At 37.1% G+C, this 14,262-nt stretch overlaps 1 protein-coding gene across 10 annotated transcripts in view; it reads right to left on the bottom strand.

The window, feature by feature from the left end:
• Window positions 1-14,262, bottom strand: part of JAKMIP1 (janus kinase and microtubule interacting protein 1) — a 139,965-nt gene that overhangs the window by 89,863 nt on the left and 35,840 nt on the right. For 9 of the 10 annotated variants that reach the window (XM_061468851.1, XM_061468843.1, XM_061468869.1 and 6 more), the window contains exon 1: window positions 3,143-3,326. The gene's annotated coding sequence lies outside the window, so the exon portion shown is untranslated. Of the gene's footprint in view, window positions 1-3,142; window positions 3,327-5,937; window positions 6,136-14,262 lie in introns of those variants that run through there. The other variant, XM_061468850.1, reaches the window with a different exon arrangement.

Genomic DNA, 14,262 nt, shown 5'->3' with positions numbered 1-14,262 from the left:
TATACTAGCAAAACCTGAACTAGCTGTTTCTAAAACAGGAAGGGGGAGGGGGGAAAGAGGGATGAGGTGGGTGGAAGGCATATACCCTTGAAAATGAACTACCAGAATGGAGAATGCTGAAGAAGACTCTAATAAAGGAAAAAAGAGGGCTTATCTTCTCAGTGATGTAGCCCACTTCTTATCAGTAGCTTTAAGAGTTATATCTGCTGGTTTTGTGTTCTTTCCTCACAACCACTAGCTCTCAAACACACAAAGAAAGGAAAGGAAGGGAAGTGCATATCAGAAGAGGAAAAAGAATAAAAATAGGCAAGATAAAACCTGAAAGTTACACACAGATCAAGACTTAGGTGTTACGTGAATATGCTGCCCTTGTACAGGAAAGGGAAAATGCTGAAATGCTGCCTGTTCCAGTGAGCAATATGAAAACTGTGTACTCTTAAGTGAGACCACATTCTGTCCCTTCCCAGGGAATAGCAATTCAAATGGCTCTGCTACAAAAATATACTATATATATTTTTTTAGCAGTACAAATCTGTAAACACCAAATCATAAAGATCTTCACCAGCACTTCACAAAGGTTTTAAGGGACTGAGGATAAAGAATTACTAGATGTTTTATTTGAGATATGCAGGTCTTCATCAGTAAACAGCCAAATAATGGTTTTTCTTCCTGTTGTCTCAAATAGAGGACCTACTTCTAAATCTTTGATTGTTGAAAAGTAAATTAAAATGGCCCAATACCCTCCACCTCCCTTCTACTATCAAATTTCACTTTATAGTTGGGTTGCAATAACATCCAGCAAGCCTGTGCAGGAAATTGTTACCACTACACTCTTGCAAGCAGTTTAACACAGGTTGTCTGATTTGAGAAAGATTGGAAGTCAGCTTTCCAGCTTCCTGAAAAGCACAGAAATATTGAATCACTACTGTTGAACTATCGGAATAAATTGCAACTGATGCCAAAGGCAAAACAATACTATGTTAAGTCTCAGAAGCACAGAAAATATGATAACTCTTATGAATCCCTTCCCACCTCTTTTCTGAAACAACCAGAAATCAATAAAGTATTTCCTCAATACACAAATGCATGCTCCTCAATGAAGCAGTAGAAATGTCTTTGCTACAGATTGGACACTTGGCAGTATGTTCTCTCACCAGGTTCCCCTTTGCATTTCTTAGTTTTAATCTAGATTTCATACAAGTCAATCAAAATTTATTTCCCTCTCCCTGCTTCCTTCCCTTTTACTTTGGTTTTAATAGCAAGTAGTAGAGCACAGGCTAACAGGGTTGTGGCAAACATGCTTATCAAGCCTGCACAGCACTGTGTTCAGGAGTTGCCAAGTAATCAAATTTAAACTTTTCTGCTAGTCAAATCATTTAATTACTTCTGATCCCCTCCACCCTTCAACGTTTTCCACCTTCAGGACTAAATACAGATTTTCATCCCTGATAGTCCTGACTTCAGAGCACACATGCAAAAACCCATCGTTCTGTCTACATAGGAATCCCTTTCAGACATACTAGTCTGTCACACTCTTTAACAAAACTGCATTTTCAGCTTCTCTTATGCCCCTTTCCCAAAGTGTAAAGGGAGAGAATTCTTCCTGGATCATGAACCTGTACTGTCCCCAGGACACGGCACTGTAATGATAAACATGATATATTTTCAATAGCAAATGAAACTTCTGGGTGTGATTAGACAATAAATGCTTAATACATCTGTTAGTTTGTATACAGGCTCTAAACAGTTGCTCAATATCTAAAACTAATTCAGGTACAGACATCACAAAGATTCAAGCCATGAAATAAGTTTCAGGGTTCAGAACTGACACAATGTATTTCTTCAAGATCAATAAACTCACAGAAAGTGAATAAAACAGGATTTAGGAGAATACCTGAAATTGGCACCATCTGGTACCCTATGCTAATACTGTATCGACAAACATCTCTGATGAACAAGTAATTTTCCAACACAAATCAGAACACTGCTGGTCAATTCTGCAGTCATAAGTTATGTTACTCAGCTCCACCCAAAACCAAAAGAGAACATTCACTGCAAAGGGTTGGTTTTTTTTTCTTTTCCCCCTTTCATTGCACTGTGTTATATTTGCTAACTAGAAAATGCTCTGTTTTGTTCAATTCAATTTCTATACTCACACATATGGTCCTATGAGACATTAGTTCTTATATTTTATTTGCCTCTTTTCTGCTTCCTGCTATAACCAACACACACAAGAGCTAGGTGATGTTAATAAACGTGATTCTACTAAAGATACTCACATCCTAGAGTAACTTTTCAAACAAACTTGAGGAAGAGTTTCTAGTTTGCTTAAAGTCTGGGTTTTGACACAAACATGAAATACTGTCCGCATCAAACAAAAAGTGACTTCAGATGGGACATGGAAGTGTTTCAGTATGTAACATTTTTCAGGCACACCAACTCCAAATTTTATGTAAAATGTAGGATGTGAAAAAAGATCACACAAGGCAGAAAAGAACCAGAGAGGTCTCCATGAATTAAACTAAAGTCTGATAGAAAGCAGTTTCCTCAAAATAATACGTCATGCCATCCTAGGGTGCTTGATTGCAGAACTGCAGTACTGACCATCAACCAGAAATAGCTTATTATTCTGCAAGCTGGTTATGATACTGAAACACATAAAGGCACATTTTAAAATATATTTTTGCTTAAGACTACTTCTAATACAAAGAACTTCATAATATACTGAATATAAATATGTATAAATATAGTATGTGTGTATGCACACAGGATGAGTTTCCTTCAGAAAGAACAAGTTTCAGGTGTTGAGGTAATTAGTGTCCTTCAATAATATTTCCGGGGAAATCAACATTTACACAATGCTATGCATAGAACATGCCTTATCCCCCCATATATTATTGCCATAATCAAATCGCATTATCAGAGCTATTCAATATTCACAACACATTGTTCAGAGCTGTTGAAATTACAAATTAATTGAATGGAAGAGCAGAGAAAAACAAACAAAAAGCTAGAAAGACAATGATAACCCTGAGAGACTATTTATCAAGAAAAAGCACCAGGTATTCCAAGGTATTACAATCCTAAAGAACTGTCAAAACTGCAAACTTCAGTCTGTCACAACTACTTATTGAATTCATACCATGTAGGTTATAGCTTTCTCAAGGTTCATGCCTTCTTTTTCCATTCATACTCATTTATGAATATACATGCAGCTTCATAATAGACTGAAGATCTGTTATGCTTAATATTGGTCAGTAAGTCATATATGAGAGATGCCATAAAAGTTTGCTTAGTTTTAACACCTCTTCCAAACATTCAACGCAGAGAAGTACTTCTAGATGACTAAGTGAAACGTTACCTAACTTATCTCAACACAACCATTACCAGCCACAGACTTATCTAATGGTAAAACGTGTGGGAATTGTGCCAGCAGTTATATAGCTATCAGCTACCCGAATGTACTAGCTCGTTATATTTGCAAGTAGAGAAACAATTTGGACACAAGTATGTTATAGTACTTGTTTTGCATGTCTGAAGAACAATGGATCTGTAATCACATAGCAGGGACCATAAGTAATATTTGTACAGAGGCTTAGTACAGACAGATTGTTCAAAGGAAGTTAAGAAAAGAAATGGAAATATAGAGTAATATCAAAGTTTATCTAAATTTAGTTTCCATCAATTTAAAGAGAGAGGAAAAATATCATTTTTATAAATTTCACCATCAGTCAGCAAAACAAATAAAGATACATTTGAAAAAATGTGCCCGGTCCTATACCAAACACATGGCAGCAACCCTGATTTTTCACAGAAGAGGACAGTCTCTCGGTAAAGCAAAGTGCCCACACAAAGCTGCATGGTGCAGAAATAATGCTTCCGCACAAATGCTTGCGTTTACACCACCCTTCTGAGAATATAGTTTGGCGATAGCAGAAACAGTCTAGCCAAATAAGGTAAATAGGGACCAGATGGGTCCTGTAGCGTTGGGTTAATGTGCATAAGCAATATAGAGGATGAAATTCCTCTGCTCAAATTTTTGTAAGCTAGTTCCAAGAAATAGAAAGCCTCCTTATAGGTAATTGGCACATGATAACATCAGTTTCCAAAATACAGTGTTTGTTGAAGGCACATGTTTTGAGCATTTCATTTTCATTATGCAGAGTCATCTAAATAAAATATTAAGTCTAAAGCAATTTGTTAATCTATGTTCAACTTTTTGGATGTACTGGAATGGGGCAGACCAAAGGACAATGCGGGGGGGAATAAATCTTTAAATAGCATTCCTTTGAGATTTAAAAATCAAAACGCCTTCCCCTTAGCAGACAGCCAAGTTATAACAGTCAGCAGCTGCTTTTAAGGGTTTTTTAAATTCTTTTCATCAGCATCATTTACTTTGTTACTATTAAGTAGATATGAAGATCATTTTTTTTTTCAGATACATCTATGACTGAAAGTCCTCATGCATTTACCATAAAGAGTTAAACCCAATCAGAAGTAATGTTGAACTGCCCTCCCAATCACAAAAGAGAGAATTTAGGATCACATTAGTTTATCTGCTGTTCCCAAAACAAATTTAGCTAATTATTCTCTATAGTAAAAGTTAATTCACGAACACCAAATCATTTCAGGCATATTTTTTCACTCTTTATCTGTTGCTTTGTATTGACTTTACTACAATGAAATTCTCTAAAGCATTAAAATTGAAGATACTAATAAACTATTAGATGTATTTGAGTGTCATAGAAGACAAGCAAATACCATCCAGATGGGCCGTAATGCATGTTCTATATCCTACAGTTTTTACTTTACTCTTTCCTTCTTAGTGATTTTTTCAGTAATGACCACACACTCATTTCACACAGGTCATTTCCCATTGCACCTGTCTTACTTAGGGTTATACTTTACCCTTCCATTCAGAAGTGAAAAAGTAAGTGTCAGCCTGCACTGTACCAAATATATCAGCAAAGTTTGTGAGCAGCAGAGGCAACAATTTCAATATGTGAACTGCAAAATATCCACTGGGAAAGGGTATTTCCTGGGTTACTGCAGTTCCTTGTCTTTCTGCATTACAGTTTTCTGCCAGACCTCAATTATATTCACATCTTTCCAGATAAAAAGATCATTTTTAGGGTCCAATGGCATTTTGCTGCAATAAGGACAGTTACACAGTGCGGATTGCCTAGTTCTCCTAATATTTCTAATCCTGTAACTGTATCATCACTGCAGTTCCACTGCAGGACTACCACAAGATGAAAAAGCCAGGAATTAGGCACCATGTTAAACTGTCATCCTTACCATACTTCTTTAATAGGAGGAAATTGCTACTTTTCCCCATATGGCAGATGGTTCTTGAAGCAACCAAAACATTGTGGTGGGGTTTTATGCATTGTATATATAGGTGTCTTCTAAGTACCCAGACATGTGCATACTATAAACTCAAAATTCAACAGAAGGTTGGGAAAGTCTGTCAAATCAGCTTAGCATCCAACTGTGACTAAAGCAATTAAAGCCTTTCTTCCTTATTAGTGGTGACAGGTATAGCTAAAGTAAGGCAGTGGTCAATTTAGCAAGCATATGATAAATACGACATGGAGCAACAATTTGGACTGCACATTTTAGATGCAATGGGCAAGGGAGAAATGCCTTACAAAATTAGTAAAGAAATGAGAGCTAGGAAGTGTTCATGTAATCAAGAAATTTATTTACTGAACACAAAAATCTCTGTGTAAAGAGAAATATATTCAAGCACAAACTTAGTACAAATATAGTTTATTTTAGTGCCTGCAATATCTGGTTGGGATTCAAGTCTATCTATGTACACAAAGTGAAAAAAGTTAAACTTGAAGCTTCAAACTGCATCTAATAAATTGATAACATCATTATTGTAGATGTATTTTCTTCCTACCCAGCCAACGCAGTGGCAACACACAGTACCTTTATACTCTTATCCACAAGTTTCTGAGGCAGCTGGGTTTGACTTCAGCTGAAAGAGGTGAAGACTGAGCAGCACGAGTAGGTAAGTCACTAGGTATGTTTGTAGTGGGACTTTCCACTCCAAAACTCCTAGTCCTCTTGGCACATTCTCTTTTTCATCAGCAAGGACGGATTTCTGAACAATATTGGTGACATCATCTGTTAAACAAAAGAAAAGAGATTTAGTCCAATTCAGATTTAATTAACAGTTTTGATGGTAGCAATGCAATGAAGAAAATATTTACACAATGTAATAAAGCACAGCAGAATAAGACATCATGCAAAATTACAAATATGGCATCTTGTTTCCATTAAGAACACCTATGCAGAGTCTAATTTTATTAGATGGCTGATGAAAACAGGATCATAATTATATCAGGTCAATAAAGACTGTTAACTCTGTATTAACTAACACTAAATTTGTATTCCATTTCAACACAAGTTACTTGGGTTTGAGCTAGAGGCTTAAATTGTCACAGCAGCCATTTATAAGTTTTCACATGTAGACTGGCCACTGCCATGGTGCTTTATAAACATAAAAAACACCCAAAACACCAACACCACTAATCAGGAGATGCATAGCTTTGATTTTTTTTCATGTCACATTTCTTGATAGCATTTCAACATGTTTTGATCACAAGGGGAAACAACAGGCACATTCAAATTTTTGTTGATATGTACTATACGTTAGTTTGATACTTTTTATGCATAGAAAAATCTGTTTGCAGAAATAAAATTACCTTTATGGAGATATCTTTATGGAAAATAGCACTCTGAAAGCTTAATGACTAGAAGACACACAAGATCCTTAATGAGTATCATCTACCTCTGTTTCCCTAGAATCTCTAAACATCTATAAGAGAATCTTTATTTACACTGTGGAGTATGGAAAGGAGAATAAAGTCTCCCCAGTAATAAACCTTTTCATCATATGCCCTCTGTGTTAAAGTGTAAGTCAGTTATTAGGTAAATGTGATTCAGACAAATCTCAGCAATGTATAGCTCAGCTCCCTGCCTTTTGGGCGAGAGCTAGAAGCTAGCCAGGATATGGTTATCTGAAGAGTGCTGTAACAAGATGGATACTTCTGTTACCATGTACATAGTTCAAGTCTTCACAAAAAGCTGTATTTCACATAAAACACAGGCCTGCATCCAATGGTACCAGTCCCAAAAATGTAACTCAATTATTTCCTTTGCTGGGAAGTATCACACTGATTTCTAGTAGTGTGTTTAAGGTTATAGAGTCAATTCGGTTGTTACTGGCTTAAAAACTAAATCCTCAGGGAATAGTTTACCAGCTTATTTGTTCAACAAAGACAGCCATCTACGCAGTATTTAATGGTGAGAGGAAAAAAAATAAAAAAATCAGCATAATCATTTCCTTAGGGCCAAATCCGCTGCTGTGAGAATACTTTTGAAGAGGATAAAAGTACAGCTAGGGTCACATCATGGCAGGAGATCAAAGTGCTGAAACAGCTTAGTCAGCATCCTTAAGTAGCACAGAAGTTTGAAAAAGAAGAATTCAATTTATTTATATAGTAACAAACCTCCTCAAGAAGAGAGGGAGGCCAAGAGCCCCAACTTTTATGATGTCAGATACATCTGATTTCACCCTACTTACATCATCCTTTTTGAGTTGCCCTGGTTTTTAATATTCCAGTATTGTTATTCCACATAAACAAAAATGTTGTCACTTTCTTCTGGCCTTCAGGATACAATATGAATACATTTGAATAGAAGGGAAAGAGAATGTTTTCCCATGCTAATATGTAAGCATAGAAACATCTCAGAGAAAGCATGAATTTACTTGTCAAAGACAAGTAATGAGTGGAATCAGGCCAGGAAGATGCCAACAAAACAGAAAAGTGCTCACAAGAGTCAAAAGAAAAAAGAGAAAAACCAAAAAACTTCATATTCCAAAGTTATCCAGGTAACACCTGGGGAAATACAGACCAGTCAGTCTCACCTCTGTGCCCAAAAAGACCATAGAGCAGATCCTCCTGGAAACTGTGCTAAGGCACATGGAAAATAAGTGATTGGTGACAGACAAAATGGCTTCACTAAGAGCAAATCATGCCTGACAAATCTGTTAGCCTTCTATGACAGGGCGATAGCACTGGTGGAAAAGGAAAGAGCAGCTGACATCATCTTCCTGGACTGGTGCAAAACATTTGACGCTGTCCCACATGACATCCTTGTCTCTAAACTAGAGACACATAAATTTGATGGATGGACAATGCATCAGTCAGTGGATAAGGAGTATAGGTACAATGGTTGCACTCAAAAAGTTACGGTCAATGGCTTGATATACAACTGAAAACTAGTGATAAGTGGCATTCCTCAGGTATCAGTACTGGGACCAGTGCTGTTTAACATATTTGTTAGCGACATGGATGGTGGAATTGAGTGTACCCTCAGCAAGGTGATGTAGTCATAAGACAATGTGTAGTGACTCTAAACTGAAAGAGGGTAGATTTAGGTTAGACATAAGGAAGAAGCTCTTAACTCTGAGGGGGACCAGACACTGGCACAGATTGCCCAGAAAAGTTGAGGATGCTCCATCCCTGGAAGTGTTTAAGGCCAGATTGGCCAGGGCCTGGAGAAACCTGCTCTAGTGGAACTAGATGAACTTTAAGGTCCCTTCCAGCCCAAACCATTCTATGAACCTGCAATTTCAAGTTGTAGTAATAATAGCATAAATGATAAAAATAGTATAGGAATGTGACAATCTACTTTAAAAAGTGAATGTTTCTGTGGCATAGCATAACCATGAGATTAAAAAAGAAGACTAATTGGCAATAAGTCTTGCAGAAACTATCACAAATTGGAAACATTCAATTGTGCCAGTCACTAGAAGTTGTTAGAATGCTATTCACAATGAATTACCAGCAACCACTGGGAACCTACAACCCAATAATCCTCAGTAATCTTTCTATAGCTTCTTAAAAGATATAATAATACAAAAATAACTGAAAATAATTGGATACTTAATTTCTCATTTCCAGCAACCGCTAAGCTAAATCTACTTCTAATGGCAGGGGGGAAGGATATAGAGGGGAAGCTACTGCTGTGGAAACGTACCTGTTAATCTACAACTAGAGCATAAACCACACTTGTTCAAATTCATTCAGAACTCAAAATACATCATGCTCACCACAAGCTCCTCAAAGAAGCAAAAACTATTATAGAAATAATTTAGCAGATGAGCTAATGTTCAGTAAATTACTAATTTCACTCAATGTAATAAAGTCACCAACATATTCACATCCTGCAGTTGTGGCAGTACAGGCTAAATAAGGAAAGTTGATTCAGTTATGTTCTTAATTATATAATGGCTCTCCAGATGCAAGTTCAGTGTTACAGAAATTGAGGGTTTATTTCTGTTTACATGACAATGACTTGCAATACTTGTCAACACTTCACAAATTGTCAGGAAAGACCAATAAGTATTCAAGTTCGTTGCTTGTTTTTTTTAATTAAAAACTCAAATACATTATGTCATGTAGCATCATATCTTGAAAGTAACAAATTTAAAGGTAAGAGAGTAAACACTGATGCCAACCCCCCCCCTTTCTTTTAGATTCCCAGAACAGTCAAAGCACTCAGATTCTCAGGGTTTTTAGGCAGATCTGTTCATCTGAGACACCTTAGTCCATTTTAGCTCTTAAACAGAACGCATTACTTGCGGAAGGTTTATAAGAAAAACTAAGGCAGACAGACAGTTGAGATTTCTTCTTGGAAAGTAGAATAGCTCTAGACACTTGTTGTAATGTCAAGTACAGTCCATACATTCAGGGTCTGTAGACTACAAGGGCTGAGATCCTCAAAATAAATACTTTTTCCTTAAAAGAGAGGCACCAGCCTTTCCTCCTGTTCTCTATACCTCAAACAGCAAAAAGCAGGGTCCGATTATAATCTTCAGAGAAAAAAAAGTAAGATAATAAACAATAATCACATCCTTAGAAAAAGGTAAGAGCAAAACAGTTTCCCAAAATATTTCAGAACCCCTCTCTCTACCCTTGTGCAGTTGATCCATATTTTGAAGACTTTTATGGAACCAAGGCTTTTTGGATTTTAAATAACTAAGCATAAATCAAATAATGACCCAAATAAAAGCCAGTTCCTTTGGGAATACAGTGATGAGCACATCTGTAAGTTTACTGTGGTGCTAGAAATTTTGCTTGGCAAATGCTTTGTAAGGGGAATATACATTACCACTGGCTTTTTGTTAGAAGTTATTCTAATCAACAGTTAGAGGAAGGAGGGAAGAGGTTCATTCTTATCACCAAATGTTCAAGTATTAAAAACGCATAATTCTTTCAGAAAACCCATGACATTTTAGTACAGCACCTTGTTTTCTCCTCTAAAACTCTATACCCATAACATTAATTTGATTTATAATTTGTCAGTAAGACATCTATTTGTCAGGCATACAAATTACATGCAGGATCATCACATCTTCCCATTCTTGCTTCCAGACTTATATTTCTGAGAATGTGATACTGGCTTTGGTATCAGAGTCTCTGTGATTTCCAGCAGAGCAAGGAATTTATTTACACATAAATAAAAGTGACACAAATGCAGCCTTTTGTGAATAGGACTTGACTTGTTGACAGCGAGAACACCTCAGCAACAAACATTGTACCCTATTTACATCATTTGCTCTCTCCTTTAACCCATCGTGTTGTCACTTAATACACCATATTACAAGACAAAGGTATTTAAAAGGATCACCAGAAAGCAAAAGCAATCTAAACAAAAGCTTCAACATAAAAATATTGTGAATGCATCATGGCCCAAGGTAGAAAAAGCACAGATCATGCCACAGAGGAATCCCCTTTCAAAACAAAGGCTTACCAGCAAGAAAACACTGTGACATAACATTTATAGACCGTTCTACATATCCTCAGCAACATCCATTTATCAAAATGCACCATCATCTCCATCCTTTATGTAGTGAACAGAATGACTTTTGGAACATTTTCCTACTTCTTACTTTTAATATCAACTTTGAGGTTGACATAGCAGAAATCAAAGACACGATAAATAACAAGTTCTTACCTACAAATATTTCTTAAATAACTGCCAGGAATACTGATGGAAACTTTCCTGATCTGTTTTAATCTGTTGTAGAAACAACATGCTAGATATGACTTTGGTGGGTGAAACAGAGAATTTTTATTTGGATACTAGAAACAACAGCAGAATAAAAGTAGTTCCTCTTTCCTGCCTTCTCTATATTATAGCTTTCTGTTTTGGCACCCCCATAACAAGTGAATCCTTGAGATTCATTTAAGCTTCTGCCAGAAACAGTGGACTACCAAAAATAGGTCAACAATTGAAGTCTGTTTCTGTGTTATTCTGTATTTCCTTACTATAGCTTACTATGCCACAATTCCCAGATGGAGAGCCTACAAATGGCTGATAGGCAATGCATCAAACAGCAGGGCTTTCATAGGAATTGATATCATTCCTGCCACCTTGTTGCTTTAATTGGATAGTCAATGCAAAGAAAAATCATCCTATTCTTCCTTTTTTTTGAAGTAGGAAGCAATAGGAATTCTTGAGGTGATTCAGAAGAATAAAAGTGTGACTTGCTTGTACAGTTGATTTAACACCAAAAAACACACTTGGAAAATAAGGTAATTACAATATTTACTAGATTTTATGCGACAAATATAGTGTGTGAACTGCAGGACACGGTTGCTTTTGTGTGCTAAAATAGGCAAGCATGTATTCTCCATGTTACATAGTGCTAAAGTGTAACAAAGATATAAGAAAACTTTCTCAATAGTTAAGATGAGTGGTAGTAATTGGGTGGGGGAGAGATATCCATGTGAAATTACCTCCTTAAAGAGTACCAGTGATTAACTAACGAAGTTATGAATGACATTCTCTATTCATTAAATATCAGGCATATTAATGGGCTTTTTAAAAAAAACAGATTCAATGAGCTTTCAGTGAGCTCAGCCAGAGTACACAGCCCCATTCACACCAAGAACCGGTCGTTTTATATGTGAAAAAAACTTAATAATAAAACATTCAACATAAAGTATTTTCCCCAACTCCAATTTCCTTGCTGGAGGCTGAGACTGGTGACACCTCTCAGGCTGTTTACACAAGTTTGTGAGCTCTTTTTGTTCCCAACTCTGTCAAAGGAGCCAACCTACTTCCTGTAGACTCTCCCTTCCAAGACCCCTTCCCTCACACCAAATTAGCTTCTAGATAGGTTCCATACAGCTAACAGGTCTTGGGCTTCTCAGACCTTAGAAAAATAGACTATCCTTTTATGTGTACAATATTAATGTTTATGTTACCATAGGATTTATATAAATGCAAGAGAGACAGGAATGTTGAAGTATCATACAACCATTCATACCAAATCATCTACAGCAGAGGACAAAATTGGCAGGTTTAGCACTTCAGTAGGAGCAGTGTTGAGTGCATTAAGAAATTTGCTGGAATATTCTTGGGTTTTTATACACAGTTTTAAACACCAGCAATTTTACTCAAGATCTTTAAAGAACAAATTTATGTGCTTCGACACACTTTCTATAGGCTTTTCTGCCTGATAAACAGAACCAGTGAGGACTTTCCAGCCATGCACAGGCTTCAGTTGCATAGAACATTATTATGTTTTATGCAACTCTCATTCCTTGGCTTGATGGCTCTTGCTCTGACTACTCGGTGCAGCACCAGCAGGGAGTTCAGCCCACACAGACTCCATGGGTTCACATCTTGAGCAGGGTAAGAATGAAGGGTGATGTGCTATTGCTCTCTATTGGCAGTAGTTTGCTTCCAAATCAGTTTCAAGCTGCTGAATGTATTTATTTTTGTGTGCCCTGTACTGACTCAGCAATTGAAGCTATTTTGTCTTGCTCAAAGACATAGTCTGGAGCAATGAAGGTTTACAGGATTATTTTTCCTCTCTACTCCCACACACTGTGTTCAGTACTGCATTATCAAAGCGACTGAGATTGCTGATAAAAGACCACCAATTAGACTGGCCTTCAAAGGGAATATAAGCTTACTCATGGACTCTCTTCCTCATTACTTCAGATAGTAGAGATTTTGCAGTTTTAAAGCCTGAAAAAGGGTTCTTACTACATGTGTCACTGAAAGGCAATTACACATATTTGTATGTCCAAAGTCCTTCACACAATGTAAAAGCAAAAGTTTCTGCTTCAAGAAATAGCTCGTTTCCATTGGTGCTCCTCAGGGCTTCGCATTTATTACATTTCAGTCTAATGCAAGATTTATTAGGCTACTCAGGCCTTTTAGCATCTCTCACACATGGCTTGTTTATTTGCTCTTTTCCCTCAGCAGCTCATGCAGTATATAAATATGTATGACATTCATTTAGCATTTATATGGGCACCAGCAAACACATACGGGTGGCCCTGTACAGAAGCAACTGGATTCCTAAGTGTGAACAACCTGAAGTCTGTTTCTGATATAAAACCCATTAAGCAAAGGCTAGAATGTATTCATATAGCTTAATTAAAAGGTAAGAATTTTTCACATCAACATTATTATTATTTTTGCTTTTTGAAACACAGCCTTCAAAAACTTTGAATCAGTGCTGCAGGATCAACTACCATACACTCTAAAATCAAGGAAGCGGAAGACAAAGTCATTCAACACCCCATCTACAAGCTAGTTACCAGCCTTTGGTCCCAGTTCCCTCCTCTCCATCCCTCGAAGCATATACCCTTATCTTCCTTTTCATTACCAACACACAGTGCCTATTGTAGGGCTAATAAAACATGAAACAAGAAATCATTTCATAGAATGGTTTGAGTTGGAAGGAACCTTAAAGATCACCTACTTCCAACCCCTCTGCCATGGGCAGGGACACGCTCCCCTAGGCCGAGTTGCTCACAGCATCAAATCTGCCCTTTCACAGAACTTGTCATTCAAGGGTAACTACACAGGCCATTAGTAGCTGTCCTTTGCAGACAGCGTATGCCAAGGGAAGAGGTTTACCCAAGGTCACCCAGTGACTCAGCAACGACTTGTGAAAAGGACTCCAGGCAGCCGAGTTGTATGTGCTTGGACTGCAGCTCAGCAGTTACCCTGATGGCATCAATTAGCTCTGTTAACACACTTTAAATGATGTTAGGTTAGTAGTATATTATTAGTAAATGCTTCAATTCTAACAGCAAAGGTGTAAATACCTACACTTCCCAGAGTTACATAGCAGCTATGGAGAGCACAGATTCAGTGCACTCAATCAAGACCTCATAATGGTCATAAAAATGACATGTATGTACATCTGCAAATTCT

The sequence above is a fragment of the Pezoporus flaviventris genome, unplaced genomic scaffold (assembly GCF_033815535.1).
Source record: "Pezoporus flaviventris isolate CSIRO_AGI_PZ_B2104156 unplaced genomic scaffold, CSIRO_AGI_Pfla_v1 ptg000002l, whole genome shotgun sequence".
Taxonomy (NCBI): Eukaryota; Metazoa; Chordata; class Aves; order Psittaciformes; family Psittacidae; genus Pezoporus; species Pezoporus flaviventris.
The sequence above is the reverse complement of the archived record's forward strand: the minus strand, read 5'-3'. Positions and strand labels throughout refer to the sequence as shown.